The following is a 14674-nucleotide window of genomic DNA, read 5'->3' as shown; positions in this document are numbered from 1 at the left end:
TGGAAGAGCCAGGTGATGCAGAGGCAGCCGGGGCTCAATCCAGCTGCCCCTCCGTGCCAAGGTGAACCCCAGGGCCCTATGGGCACCAACTGGGAGGAGGTCTCGCTGAGTGTCAACCCCGACATGTCCCATGGGGCAGTGGCGGTCGCCACCATCTCCCCTGAGTTCCACCCCCCTGATGATGCCACGTCTCCGGGTCAGCAAACGGGACAGGGTGGCACAGCTGTGCATTCGCCGTGGAGAAGAGAACAGGGTCCCTCCAGATCCAGAGCCCCTCGAGGAAGTTTGCCAGGGCCATCGATGGCCATGGGGTGAGGTAAGCAGCTGGCAGCCTCCACCTCAGATGTGCATCCTGGGGAATCACCAAGACTAGTGGAAGAGCTAGGAGGGCCAGGCACATTGAGGATAACTGTGGGGACTGGGGGAGAGGGGATGGGGTAGAGAGCGGCTGAGCAGTGGGTGGGGGGTGAGAGGTGGGGGCTGCTGCACCATCGGGAGAGTGGGGACAAAAATAAACAATAAACACCCTTGTGCACAACTAGATGGAAGCCTCTGTAACTTTCTTCCGCAATGCATTACCTTGTGCAGGCGATGGGTGTGAGCAAGAACTCAGCAGACAGGCAGGGGTCAGATTATGGCATAGATTGAGGAATACCAGGGCCCAGATCCCTGCGGGTTAGCATCACTCCCTGCCCTCGACAGTGACCCGCGGTCAGTGCCGACACAGTCCCAACACCCTGGAGCGATGTGACACACACCCTGGGAGGGTGGGTGGGTAAAGAAGTGACGATGGACCAGGCCACGTGCTAAGTGAATCGGGCGAGTATGAGGGTCTTCCTGGCCCTCAGGGCTTGCTGGACCCTCACTGCTGCCACCATTTCTGCAACCTCCGGCTGGGACTCAGGTTCCTCCCTGGTCTCGTCCTCCTGTCCCTGCTGGTACATAGAACATAGAACATACAGTGCAGAAGGAGGCCATTCGGCCAATCGAGTCTGCACCGACCCACTTAAGACCTCACTTCCACCCCATCTCCGTAACCCAATAACCCCTCTAACCTTTTTGATCACTCAGGGCAATTTATCATGGCCAATCCACCTAACCTGCACGTCTTTGGACTGTGGGAGGAAACAGGAGCACCCGGAGGAAACCCACGCAGATACGGGGAGAAAGTGCAAAGTCTGCACAGACAGGAGGTACTGTAGCCTCCTCATTCTCCTCGTCCCCGACCCCCTCCTCCTCCGAGGTGGCCACATGTTCCTCGTCACCAACCTCTAGCTCGTCGCCCTGTTGCTGTGCCAGGTTGTGGAGGACACAGCAGACCACAACAAAGCGGGCGACCCTCCGGGCGGTGAACTGGAGCGCACCACTGGAGTGGTCGAGGCATCAGAACCGCATATTGTCCGATGCAGCGCTCAATGACAGTACAGTTGGCCGCATGGGCCTCGCTGTAGCAGGTCTCCGCTTCCGTCTCCACCCTCTGTAATAACGTCATTAGCCATGTCCCCAGCGGATATCCCTTATTCCCCCAAGAGTTAATCGCCCATCCTGGGGTGCTCTGCGAAGAGGGCAGGGATCACTGACTAACCCAGGATGTAGCTATCGTGTACACACCCCGGGAAATGGGCACACACGTGCATTCTCTTCATCTGCTGCTCACAGATGGACTGTATGTTGAGGTTAACATAGGGCCCCTCCAGATGGCCCAGTGAGCGCAGGGCAACATGTATGGCATCTATGATCCCCTAGACGTGGGGCATCCCGGTGATGGCGGAGATACCTGCTTCCTGGCATCCTGTTGGGCCTGTTCCATGTCAAAGTCAATGTAGTTTTCTGCCCGGGCATACAGAGCCTTTGGATGCACCTGTGGGCTGTGGCCTGCGAGATACCACACAGGTACCTGCTTGATCCCTGGAATGATCCCGTGGCGTAAATGTTCAGGGGTTGTTTAGTGACCTTGACGGCCACCGGGAGAGGGTATCCTCCTCCTCCATGTGGTCCCAAGTCTGTGAGGAAATGGCACAGGTGTCCCACCGTCTCCTTGTTGAGACGCAGCCTCCTGCGGCACACGCTGTCGTCATTTGTTCAAATGACCAGCAACGCCTGTATACCCTGGGCCATCGCTGGACTCCCTCTCTAAGTCTTTCCCTAGCTTGATGGGTGGCCGGGTCCGCAGGGTGTGTGGCAGGGTCCGGCACATGGGCCACTGCCTTGAGCATCAGCGGATGCTGCTGCTGCCGTCTTCTCCAGCGTCTGGCCACATCGCATAGCACCATCATCAATAGAGCAATCTCCACAGGGATCAGTGCTGGGACCTTTGCTGTTCGTAGTATATATATATATATGATTTGGAAGAAAATGTAACTGGTCTGATTCGTAAGTTTGCAGACAACACAAAGGTTGGTGGCATTGTGGATAGTGATGAGGACTGTCAGAGAATACAGCAGGATTTAGATTGTTTGGAAACTTGGGCGGAGATAGAGCAGATGGAGTTTTATCTGGACAAATGTGAGGTAATGCATTTTGGAAGATCTAATACAAATAGGGAATATACAGTGAATGGTAGAACCCTAAAGAGTATTGAAAGTCAGAGAGATCTAGGTGTACAGGTCCACACATCTCTGAAAGGGGCAATACAGGTGGAGAAGGTAGTCAAAAAGGCATACGGCATGCTTGCCTTCATTTGCCGGAGCATTGAGTATAAGAATTGGAGCTTTATAGAACCTTAGTTAGGCCACACTTGGAGTATAGTGCTCAATTCTGGTTGCCACAAAACCAGAAGGATGTGGAGGCTTTAGAGAGGGTGCAGGAGAGATTTACCAGGATGTTGCCTGGTATGGAGGGAATTAGCTATGAGGAGCTGTTGAATTCTCACCTGAACGGCGAAGGTTGAGGGGCGACCTGATAGAGGTCTACAAAATTATGAAGGGCATAGACAGAGTGGATAGTCAGAGGCTTTTCCCCAGGGTAGAGGGGTCAATTACTAGGGGGCATTGGTTTAAGGTGCAAGGGGCAAGGTTTAGAGTAGATGTACGAGGCAAGTTTTTTACACAGAATGTAGAGTGCCTGGAACTTGCTGCCAGAGGAGGTGGTGGAAGCAGGGACGATAGTGACATTTAAGGGGCATCTTGGCAAATACATGAATAGGATAGGAATAGAGGGATATGGACCCAGGAAGTGTAGAAGATTGTAGTTTAGTCGGGCAGCATGGTCGGCACGGGCTTGGAGGGACGAAGGGCCTGTTCCTGTGCCGTACTTTTCTTTGTTCTTTGTTCTCTACGTCCAAAATTCCTGCCACAGTGTTCAATATATGTAAGGCATTGGGAGAGGTAGACCGACAAACAGCAGTAGCTCCCACCCCGGGACCCTCCATTCCTCCACTGATTCCCTCCCCTACCTGGAACGCCCTGCCCATGTGCTCCAAGCCGCAGCTAGCTCCCCGGGACCCAGACCATGTACCCCTGACACCAGCTCACAACATGAACTGGACCGGGCGCTGACCCACTCACCGTGGCTCTCGTTGACCCTCTGGCCGTGGACATGTCCCTCGGAGCTGTGTCCCATCCTCTGGGTGTTTGGATGTTGGCTGATGTGTGTGTGGTGTTGCCTCCCGCAGTGTTCAGGCACACTGTCCAGGCATTGCAGTCTGATTGGGATGATCAGCAATGACTCCCACATGTTACATGGCCCGCCCACCCACGGGAATAACTTGTGTTGTGTGAAATGCTCACCTCAGCAGTAGTTGGGGGTTCTGGGTGATCCGGGGGCAGACAGGCAGGGACAAGGGTTGCCCACGCAAACGGGTACACATGATCCAGGAGTTGGGAAGGTGGTGCAGCGAGCGGTTGGCCCCCCCGGTCGCCACACCCTCCCCCAGCACGCTCCCCACACTCCAATTGTGCCCAACCCTGCAGGGGATTCCGCACCTCCAGTGGAGGGTCCCCTTCCCCCACTAAGCACAGGGGCAGCAAGTCCTACACCCAGAGGCTCTTCCCCTGTGAGCAAAGGTTGCTACTCATCACCTCAGCTCCCCAGAGAATCCCTTCCATCAGGTACAAGTTTTTAAAAAGGAGTACAAATCAACCCCAGCGTGACCCCTCGTTGGGGAGGCCACTGTATGAGGGGAGGCCGTTGGATATGGGGTGGCTCTCGTTAATTGTATGGAAATAGGGCTAAAGTGGTGATAATTGGTTTCTCGCCATGATACGTGGAGATTCTGATTTCGCCTCGGGGAGCAGGCTGGTTACATCACAAACTGTCTGGTGTTGCTCGTTCTGGGTGAGTGTGCTTAACACTCAATTTGGCTCTGTTTCATTCCTTAGCTCTAGAGTCGTCAGGTATCGTTAAGATACCGTCACAAGTTTCAAGCTCACGTTCAGACCAATAACTCCATATACCAGTTAGTAAGTTCAAACAAGACACGTTTATTATAATAGTTATCTACTAATTGTGCATATAAAACTACAAGACTGGGCTAATCCTACCACTAACGGGCCAAATACTTATCTGGATAAGGGAACTGCCTGATCAGGGATCAGTGGTCTCTTGCTCCGCACTGGATCCGCAGGTTTCCAGTAGTTGTGGACTAAAGGGGTCAGGAGTGTCTACTCTCGTAGCGTGCGTTGTATGACACTTACTTCATGGCGGCTGCTGGCCAGGCCTCTCCTCTCCGTGGTCAAGTTCGAGAGCTGCTACAGAGGTGTTCATGTTGGGAGGGCCAGCTGAGAGAGAGAGCTAGGGTCGGGGTCTCTGTCTTATACCTCTCCCAGGGTCTTGCGCCGACCTGGGATGACCCTCTATACACTCGCAATCGATTGGGTCTCTTCTCAATCCATTGATTTGAATTCCCCCAATAACGGGGCTGCTCTTCGATCACTGGGCGGTTCTTGGGCCTTATTGTTTTGGACTTCTTTTGGCGCCGAGAAGTCTGGCCTTCTATTCAATGTAACGATTTGAGTTACCTTGTTTCCATTGTCCCTGAGAATCACCGGGTATCGCTCATTAGTATGGTAACTTGTTTTTCACAATGCTGTCTGGTTTCTGCAGCAGTCAGAATACCGCTTCTGCAAGCTGCTTGCTTTTGCAACATGTCCATTTTCCCCTGCATTCTTTGTAATCTTCCATTTTTTGTTGGGCAGTGGCCACCCCAGGTGGCTACACTCCCTCCTTGTGATCCTCATGAGAAATCATGAAGGATCACCCAAATTCGGTGTCTTTGTGTTTCCTGACCTCAGCGAGTCCCATGGCCTCTACACTTTCCTCAATTATGGCACAGAATTTTTATCTAACAGTCTCTGGTTGGAGCTATGTCAAAGGGGACATGCATTACTAGGGAGCCTCTAACTATCCTTTGTAAACTACACTCCCTTACACATTTAAACATTCTAGCTTCCTATCCTTAAAACACTATCATCGTTACATTCCATTTCTGGCTCGGTAGTCGAACTCAGAAAATCACAATACATCAGAAAAGGTCTTTATTTACAACAGCAACTCAAAAATTAAATCATTCATTACACGTCAAGGGGTTGGGGGGACTGGTGGAAACCGAAAATAGGGGATTGTACTCTGTATATGGTCGAGGCAAAAGAGCGGAAGGCTCTCCTTCTCCATTCCCTTAACCTAAGTGTCTGTACTACGATGCAGAGAACAGCTATCGCCAAAAGTGATTCTACATCATATGATAGGGAGTACCAATTCATAAGTTTTGTGCACCAGGTCGGGTCATCGCTGTTCATTACTGGGCTTTGAGTAGTCGGTGTCTGGGAAACATTAATGGACGGGGTCATTGGGGAAAGACTTTAGAATGAGTTCCGTATGGGCCGCGACGGGTAAGATATGGATGGAATCCCCGGGTAGGGCATGCTGTGCTGTACCCGAGCTTTGCTGACCAGAGGGGGGGTCCTCAGACAGGGCGGGTCCTCAATGCCTTTTCTCCACTGCCTGAGCGACCTGGAACGAACGGGCATGAATGTGGTCATCGTGGATTTGCAGCCTCTATCCCAGAATAGAGGGGCACCTAAAAAATAGGGGAGTCAAGATGCTCCTAGTGGGCTAAAGGGTGAAGCCTTAAGCTGGGCTCCAGACATTTCAGCAGAGTCAAGTTCTCAGAGATATCGGTGGATAAGCTAACGTGCATGTGAGGTGGTCACAAGCTTTTCAGCTGAAAAGTCATGTGGCCAATCTCCAAAACAAACATTAACAAACAAACAAACACCACCAAACATTCTGGCAAGTTCCATCAGAAAAGGACACCGTTGCTTCCTCAAGCGGTTCCTTATGTTAATCATTTGGACACCTCAATTCTCATCAGTCTCTGCGAACAGGGTCGCAAAGGGGTTGCCGTATCGGGAGTCAGACTCAGTCATCCTCTTCTCCCAGATCCCATACCCTTGTATGAATCAGGCATGCAATCATAGCGTTATGTGACCGGGGGTCACTCTCGTCATTTCGGACAAGTCTACAAGAATTGTCCCTGTGCCAAAGTGTGGGGTCTAAATTTGTATGAACGTTGTCGGGGTCGTCAGAGTTGGAAGGTGGGGCTGGGTGTGTTTTAATGTAAGTGATCTCCAAATCACTGTAGTCGGGGTCGTAGTTGGTGTGTGTGGGGTCTGTTGTATCAGGGCAGTAGAGAGGCGTGCTGTGGCTGTCATCAAAGTCACAGTCGCTGTCTCTGCTGTGGCAGCTTGTGGGCGTTTCGGGGCGTGGTCTGAAGTCAATAGGCAGAGTCGAAGTCGAGTCCGATGAGGTGCTGGTCTGTGAGGGGGAGGGTGGAAATGTGTCTCCTGTGAGCGGGGAGTGGTGTTCTGCTGCATCTAGCAGGACATGGTGTGTGTGGTTGGACTGTGTTCCATATGCCTTTAACTGGTTGATATGGAATCATGCAGTCTTCCCGTTGGAGTACTTTATCTTATATACTGAAGGGCTGATTTTGTCCGAAATTGAGCATGGGCCTGAAATTATTGGGGCCAAAAACATGCTGGGATTATAAACAGACAACATTACCTGTTGTCCAACCTGAAACTCTGTGTAATGGACAGTCCTGTCGAAACAAGCCTTGCTCTGTTTCTTTCTCTTTCCCAATTTAACTGCGGCTGCTAACTGAGCCGACCTTACAATTTCCACTAATTGCTTTACTGCTGTCTCGTGCGTGAGGACCGTCACTTCTGGGCTGGTTATATCGAGTCCTAAAAGGAATTCAGAACCTTTCATGGGGCGTCCGGTCATTTCGTAAACGTGTCTATGACCACCAGAACATATTTATAGCCATTCCTGCAAGGGGGCAATGGACCTATAAAATCGATCTGGAGGTTAGTCCAGGGGCCATTAACGGGGCGAGTGTGGCTGAGTTGTGCCTTCTTAGAATACCTCTCTGTGTTATTCTGTGCACAAATCAAACAATTCTCTGTGTGGTGCGTTACATCGTCTCTTAAATTGGGCCACCAACAGAGCTGCCTGAGGTGGGCTGTGGTAGGGTCGATCCCTTGATGTCCATGACCATCATGGAATAAGGCAATCATTTGATTCCTGTGCTTCTCAGGAACCACATACAACCTGTCTTTGAGACTCACACCCTCATGTGCGGTCAAAGCGTGTACTGGGCCACAAAGTTTCCTTTTAAAATCTCCCGGAGATTTTCGTCCTGCCTCTTTGCCTGTACTAAATCCTCTATGTTCGTTTGTGAGACTTGGACTGAGCTCACAGGGGTGCTAGCTGGTGCGCTAGCTGGGGGTGTCCAAAAACGACCTCGCCTGGAACCTGCTTTAGCCAGTCTTTCACATTTCCATGGGGGATGACCGATGGTGGCTTCTAACCTTAATAATGCCATAAGTCCTATCCTTTGCCTTCTTTAGGATATGGCGGAGTAATGGGGATGATGGAAGGGGCTTCCCGTCCGTATATATGTCTGCTGGGCTGGGGAACGAATCTGGGTGGTCCACTATGTATGCTATGGCCGCGAACTCTGCTGCCTGCGCGCCTAAGTGACCAGGTAACTTTAATGCTACCTCCTCTAGTGCACGTCCCTGCGCATCTTCCACATAAATTCCGCATCCAGTGATGCGTTCGCCATCTAAAACTGTGGATGAACCGTCCACATAGATCCGTAGGGATGCACACGTGTCCGTGTGCTGGGGTCTCTGGCTTGAATTCTCTATCTTCCTGGGGGGCGTCTTAGCAATGAAGGGTCCTGTGTTGTGGAGAGGGGCTACTATCTCACATCTCACATTCACGGGGCTGTCCTGGATACGGTAGGTTGTCCGCTAAAAATGTGTGTGTCCTGGTCCATTTAAGTGTTATGTCCCGTCCCTGTAACAGAAGTGTCCACCTAGCTTCTCTTATCTGGCTCACTGAACCGTCCTTCAGTCGTCCGTCTAAAAGTAACTGTGTGGGGGTGTGTAAGGTCAAAATGGTGATGGGGTTGATTCCAGTAATGTAAGAAAAGTATTGTACTGCCCAGAATACCGCGAGCAGGTGCCTTTCGCAGGCTGAGAAACCTTGCTCCACGGGGTCTAAAAGTCGTGAGGCATAAGCCACTGGTCGTATCTGCTCGTGCCGTTCCTGAAGGAGCACGGCCGACAGGGTCAGATCTGTGCTTGCAACCTCAATTACATAGGGGGAAAGCGGGCCTGGAACTTGTAGTGCAGTGGCTTCACGAAGGGCTTTCTTTAATTCATCCACAGCCTCTGTATGCTGCGGAAGCCATTCCCAAGGGGCTCCTTTCTTATGGAGGTCTGAAAGTGGGGCTGCCTTTGTCGCAAATCCATCAATATGGTTCCGACAGTACCCAACCAGTCCTAAAAATGACCGGAGGGCTGAAACATTTTGGGGAAGGGGCAATTTGACGATCGAGTCAATTCTTTTGAACTCTATCTCGCGTTTGCCGTGCATGATGACTGTACCCAAATACATCACTTGATTCTCCAATATTTGGGCCTTTCTGGGGTTAACTTTACATCCGATTGAGTTCAGAAGTTCCAGGAGTTCAGACAGAAGCGTGATGTGCTCTGCCTTGTGTCTGTCTGCAGTAATAGGTCGTCCACATACTGTACCAGACATTCGGGTCGGGAAAATTTTGATAGTCCATTTGCTAGCTGTAGGTGGAAAATGGAGGGGGAGTTGTGGAATCCTTGTGGGAGGCATGTCCACGTGTACTGCTGACTTTTAAACGTGAATGCGAATTTGTACTGGCACGCCTTTGCCAATGGGATTGACCAGAAGCCGTTGCTAATGTCCAATACCGTAAAATACTTGGAGTTGAGTCCCTACTTGAGCATGGTCTCGGGACTTGTTGCTACCGTGGGGGCTACTGCCGGGGTAACTTTATTGAGTTCCAGATTATCAGTGGTCAGACGCCATGATCCGTCGGGCTTCCTCACTGGCCAAATTGGGGCATTATTAGTCGAGGCTACCGTCCTAAGTACACCCTGCTCTAATAAGCTCTCTATTACCTTTCCGATTTCTTCCTCCGCTTCCAGGGGATATCTATACTGCCTTTGTGGTCTCGGGTCAGGTCCTGTAATATGAACTGGTCCAGTCATCCTGCCGCAGTCGTGACGGTGACTGGCAAATGCTGTCCTTTGTTTGTGTAAAACTACCCTAACCTGTTTGTCCGTGCTGAGTGTGGCCGGGTCAAAACAATAGTCGCCTACTGCGCTGATCCTGTTTGCGTACTCACCTACTGTGAGCGTTGCGGGTGCTCTGTCTGATTTTTGCCATTCGCCAGACACACTGATTGACTGGGTTGAACGACAGGCTGTGTGCATTCATAAAATCAATGCCCAGTATGTGTTCTGCTGTGTGGGGCAGATCAACTAAAACAACGGGGTGTCTGGTGGAGATATTCCCTAGTTGGATGGGTACAGGGGCTGTAATGTGTCCCTGCTGTGAGTGGCCTGTAAAGCCGCTGAGTGTTATTGTGGCTGTTGTGGGCCACGTGTCTGCCTGTGGTGTAGTGGAGGAATTAATGTTCGTGCGGGACCCTCCTGTGTCCCAGAGTAATTCTATGGGCTTTCCCCGAATTTCTGCTGTGACTACCGGTCATCCGGATGTGTCCCAGAGGGTGTCACAGACCCAAGTGTGGGAGCTCGAACACCGTCAGTCCGTCCCGTCCACATTGGTCTGTCCTGACTGCGTCCCTATACTGTGAATAGGCTTCGCTCTGTTCCTGTTCAGAGTGCCTGTCTGCTGGCCTCTCTGAGGTTTTTGTGGTGCATTGCATTCCCTATCAAAATGCCCTAACTGTCCGCAGTTAAAACATTCCTGTGACTTCGGGGGGGGGGGCATTTGCCAATGCGGGGTTTTGATGTGCTCTCACTGCCTGAATATCTGCTGCAGCCTGAGCTTTTTCGGTGTTCTTAAATGTTGCCTTGCCGTGGACAGATTGCTCCCAAGCGCGGGACAATCTTTTCAAGACCCACTTTTCATTATGGGCCTCTTCTGAGGGGTCGTAGTTAGAGCAGGCTTTCTGTCCTGCCTCTGTGGCGTGGGAGATAATAGTGCGGGTCCATTTAACCATGTTATCTTGGGTCAAATGTGCGCGGTCGAAATCACCGAAAACTGCAGTGAAGTGAATCCACAGCCTTCCTGCGAATGCTGTGGGGTGCTCGGTCTTTTTCTGCCTACACTTGTTTAGGCCTTCGACTGGGTCTCCTCTGTTGTACCCTATCGCATCTAAAATAGCTGTATGCATCTCTTCGACGGTGCCTCCTCCACCGTTCTGTGGGTCCAGGAGGGCTGCTACAACATGAGTCTAAACTCAAAACTGTGAGTTTAACCTGCTCTCGCTCATCCAGGCCCTACATGGTCGCCTGCTGCTTCACTTGTGCAAAGAATTGGTGGGGGTCTGAAGTGGGGAGGAACGGGGTGATTTTCTCACACGCGTCATTTAGTTGAGTCACGGTTAAGGGGGTGGTGTAAGTGATCTCGGGTGCGCCGTCTGCGGTTGCTTTTCTTTGGGTTCACGAATTGCTCTGGGTTAATGAGGCGTTCCATTGCCTGATGTGGGTTCATTGGTACGGGTGCTATCTGATCTGTGGGGGGTTGGGGCGCTTTCCTTTTCTGCTGCGTTGCTAGCGCACATGTTCCCTGAACATATCGCTGCAGAGGGCAGCTCGGTGGCCTAGTGGTTAGCACAACCGCCTCACGGCGCTGAGGTCTCAGGTTCGATCCCGGCTCTGGGTCACTGTCCGTGTGGAGTTTGCACATTCTCCCCGTGTCTGCGTGGGTTTCACCCCCACAACCCAAAAACGTGCAAGCTAGGTGGATTGGCCACACTAAATTGCCCCTTAATTGGAAAAATGATTGTGTACACTAAATTTATTGAAAAAAAATTTTTTAAAAACATATCGTGGCATTGTCTCACTTAACTCCTGCCAATCTGGGGCATTCTCTTCCTCTAATTGTGTTCCAAAGGTTTCTTGGAAGCCATTCTGCACAGAAAGCAGAGATTGCGGCTCAGCAATCTGCTTCCTACACTTAGCATAGTCCACTGTGCTTTGCCTTTGTTCAGTGGTGGCCGCATGGAGTGCCCTTAAAGCTGCCTTCAGGTCGCTACACTGCTTTTTCAGTGTCTCTACCTGCTTCTCTGATTCCTGTCTTATCAAGACTGTACGCTGCACATCTTGATAGACTTTTTCAAACTGAACTTGAGAGCTGCTCAGATGGGCTAGACAAGGCTGATGTGCCCTCTTGGCATCATCCACCTCTCTATCCTTATCTGCCAACTTTTGCCTTAATTCTAAATTCTCCTTTTCGATGTCCCTGACATCCACTTTGCTCATTCTGTTACTCTCCTCTAAATCTGCTCGGAGCGTCCTGACGACCTCCTCTGTGCCTCACAATTGTGCCAAGCAGGACACAATTGCCAACGGCTTACGTGCTTTACTCAAACCTTTCTTACGAATTTCAGACAGGTTCTCCCACCAAGTATGCCCTATACTCCCGGGACCTGTCTCCTCATTCAAACAAAACTCACTCCAAAGGGGCCATCCTTTCGCTTTGAGGTACTTCCTGAGTTCCAGCTCCCAAACGGGACACTGACCTACTCTGCTGCTGTTGGTCACTGCGACCACGAACTGCTCTGGGTTCATGAGGCGTTCCATTGCCTGCATGGCCATCTCTTTCTCTCTTCTGCTCTCTTTTAAATTTGGAACGAGGGATAATAAGGCGGTGCTATAAAATACGGGTACGGCTTTCACTATTTTCCGAATTATAAACTCCTGACAGTTTGTCGCAACAAAAATCTCTCGGTTTTACCTTATAACCCTGTTAGTTACGCATGCAAAAACACACTTCCGAATTATGAGTATTGATGTGAACTACTTGAACACTTGTGGGTTTTTTTTTCTTTTTCACAATTGTATTTCTGATTCAAATTGCTGGGTTCTCTCGGAGTGGGGGGGGGGGGGGGGGGGGGGGGGGGGGGGCACTTCTAGTCGAGTCCCGTCAGAGTCTGCCACTAAATGTTGCTCGTTCTGGGTGAATGTGCTTTACACTCAATTTAGCTCTGTTTCATTCCTAAGCTCTAGAGTCGCCAGGTATCGTTAAGATACCGCCACAAGTTTCAAGTTCACGTTCAGACCAATAACTCCATACACCAGTTAGTAAGTTCAAACAAGACACGTTTTATAATAGTTATCTACTAATTGTGCATATAAAACTACAAGACTAGGCTAATCCTACCACTAGCGGTCCAAATACTGATCTGGATAAGGGAACTGCCTGATCAGGGATCAGTGGTGTCTTGCTCCGCACTGGGTCCGCAGGTTTCCAGTAGTTGTGGACTAAAGGGGTCAGGAGTGTCTACTCTTGTAGCATGCGTTGTATGACACTTACTTGATGGCGGCTGCTGGCCAGGCCTCTCCTCTCCGTGGTTAAGTTCGAGAGCTGCTACAAAGGTGTTCTTGTTGGGAGGGCCGTCTGAGAGAGAGAGCTGGGGTCGGGGTCTCTGTCTTATACCTCTCCCAGGGTCTCACGCCCACCTGGGTGGACCCTCTATACACTCGCAATCGATTGGGTCTCTTCCCAATCCATTGATTTGAATTCCCCCAATAACGGGGCTGCTCTTGGAACAATGGGCGGTTCTTGGGGCTTATTGTTTTGGACTTCTCTTGGCGCCGAGTAGTCTGGCCTTCTATTCAATGTAGCGATTTGAGTTAACTTGTTTCCGTTGTACCTGGGAATCACCGGGAATCGCTTCATTAGCATGCTAACTTGCTTTTCACAGTGCTGTCTGGTTTCTGCAGCAGTCAGAACACACAAGCGCTTCTGCACGCTGCTTGCTTTTGCAACATGTCCATTTTTCCCTGCATTCTTTGTAATCTTCCATTTTGTGTTGGGCAGTGGCCACCCCAGGTGGCTACACTGGGGCCTGGCGCGGTTTCCATTTTTGGCATCTCCCACTATTCACCAGACTCGTTTTGCTTGAGCGCGAGTTAATGAGGCCGGACGATCGCGCACTTAGTCTTAGAAACACAGAATCCCGCCCAATAGCTCCATTCTGAAGAGTGCACGGACATATGTTTCTGGTTTGCAGATGGACACATCTGTCAAACATAACGAGAGAGTGATTACATAAATGTATGTGATTTTGGGCTTCAGGAAAAGTGGAAGTTCATCCAAAAGCAGGAAAGTATTGGTCAACATCTATACAGCCAGAATATATATGCAACAGAAGTGCAATTCCCATTATGAGGGACAGGCTGTCTCTCAGAGTCACACACTCACTGGAATACGAGCCATGTACACTGCTGTCCCCCTTCTGATTGTTCAGCTAACCAGCAGAGTGAATCATACTTGGCTGAACGCTACACTCATGAAAATGAAGAGACAGCATTATGGAAAATGCCTGTTTCCAATGATATCACCACAAAGCAGAGATACTCCCCATGTGTGTGACCATAAAAGCATCAAATACTCCAAGATTAGACACAAAAGAGATCGACACCAGCATTCTGACACTGACTCTGAGACACTCACTGAAGATGCTGAAAGGACTGCTCCTTGTACTGTTTCTCCCGATGCTGACTCACTCCAGTCCCACTGGAGCCTTGTCAGATGTCGCTGCTGCAGGTAAACATTTGCTAATCTCTCCAAATTCTCACAAATTGCTGTTCAATATAGTTTAATTCAAATCTATTTAATTTTCTTTGAACATCATGGTTTGATTGGTTGAGAGACAGTGATTGTGAGATTGCAAGATTTACTGACTAATTTGGTGTAAACTATTTCCTCAGGTAAATCCCTGATGGTTTAGTCGCTACCTGAGTGGACAAGGGGACGGTGGGTGTTGGGAGCTGATCCAGATCAAAATGAAAACACAAACTGCTGCAGGGGTGATGGGGGCAGGGGTGAGCTGTTGATCTCAGCCGGACTATTGATCCAGATGGGAGACCCTGTAATTGGCCTCAGGACCCAGGTATTACTGAGAGGGAATTCACAGACGCTGTTCCCGATCACAGCTACCTGCTGCAAAGTGTGAGAGTGTGGACTGTGTGTGGATGGGATTAGGAATCATGCAATCACCTTTCCCCTTCCAATCTCCCTCTCTTCCAATCTCCCTCCTCACATTCCAATCTCCCTCCCCACATTCCAATCTCCCTTCCCACATTCCAATCTCCCTCCCCACATTCCAATCTCCCTCCCCACATTCCAATCCTTCCCCATATTCCAATCTGCC

The sequence above is a fragment of the Scyliorhinus canicula genome, chromosome 13 (assembly GCF_902713615.1).
Source record: "Scyliorhinus canicula chromosome 13, sScyCan1.1, whole genome shotgun sequence".
Classification (NCBI taxonomy): Eukaryota; Metazoa; Chordata; class Chondrichthyes; order Carcharhiniformes; family Scyliorhinidae; genus Scyliorhinus; species Scyliorhinus canicula.
The sequence above is the reverse complement of the archived record's forward strand: the minus strand, read 5'-3'. Positions refer to the sequence as shown.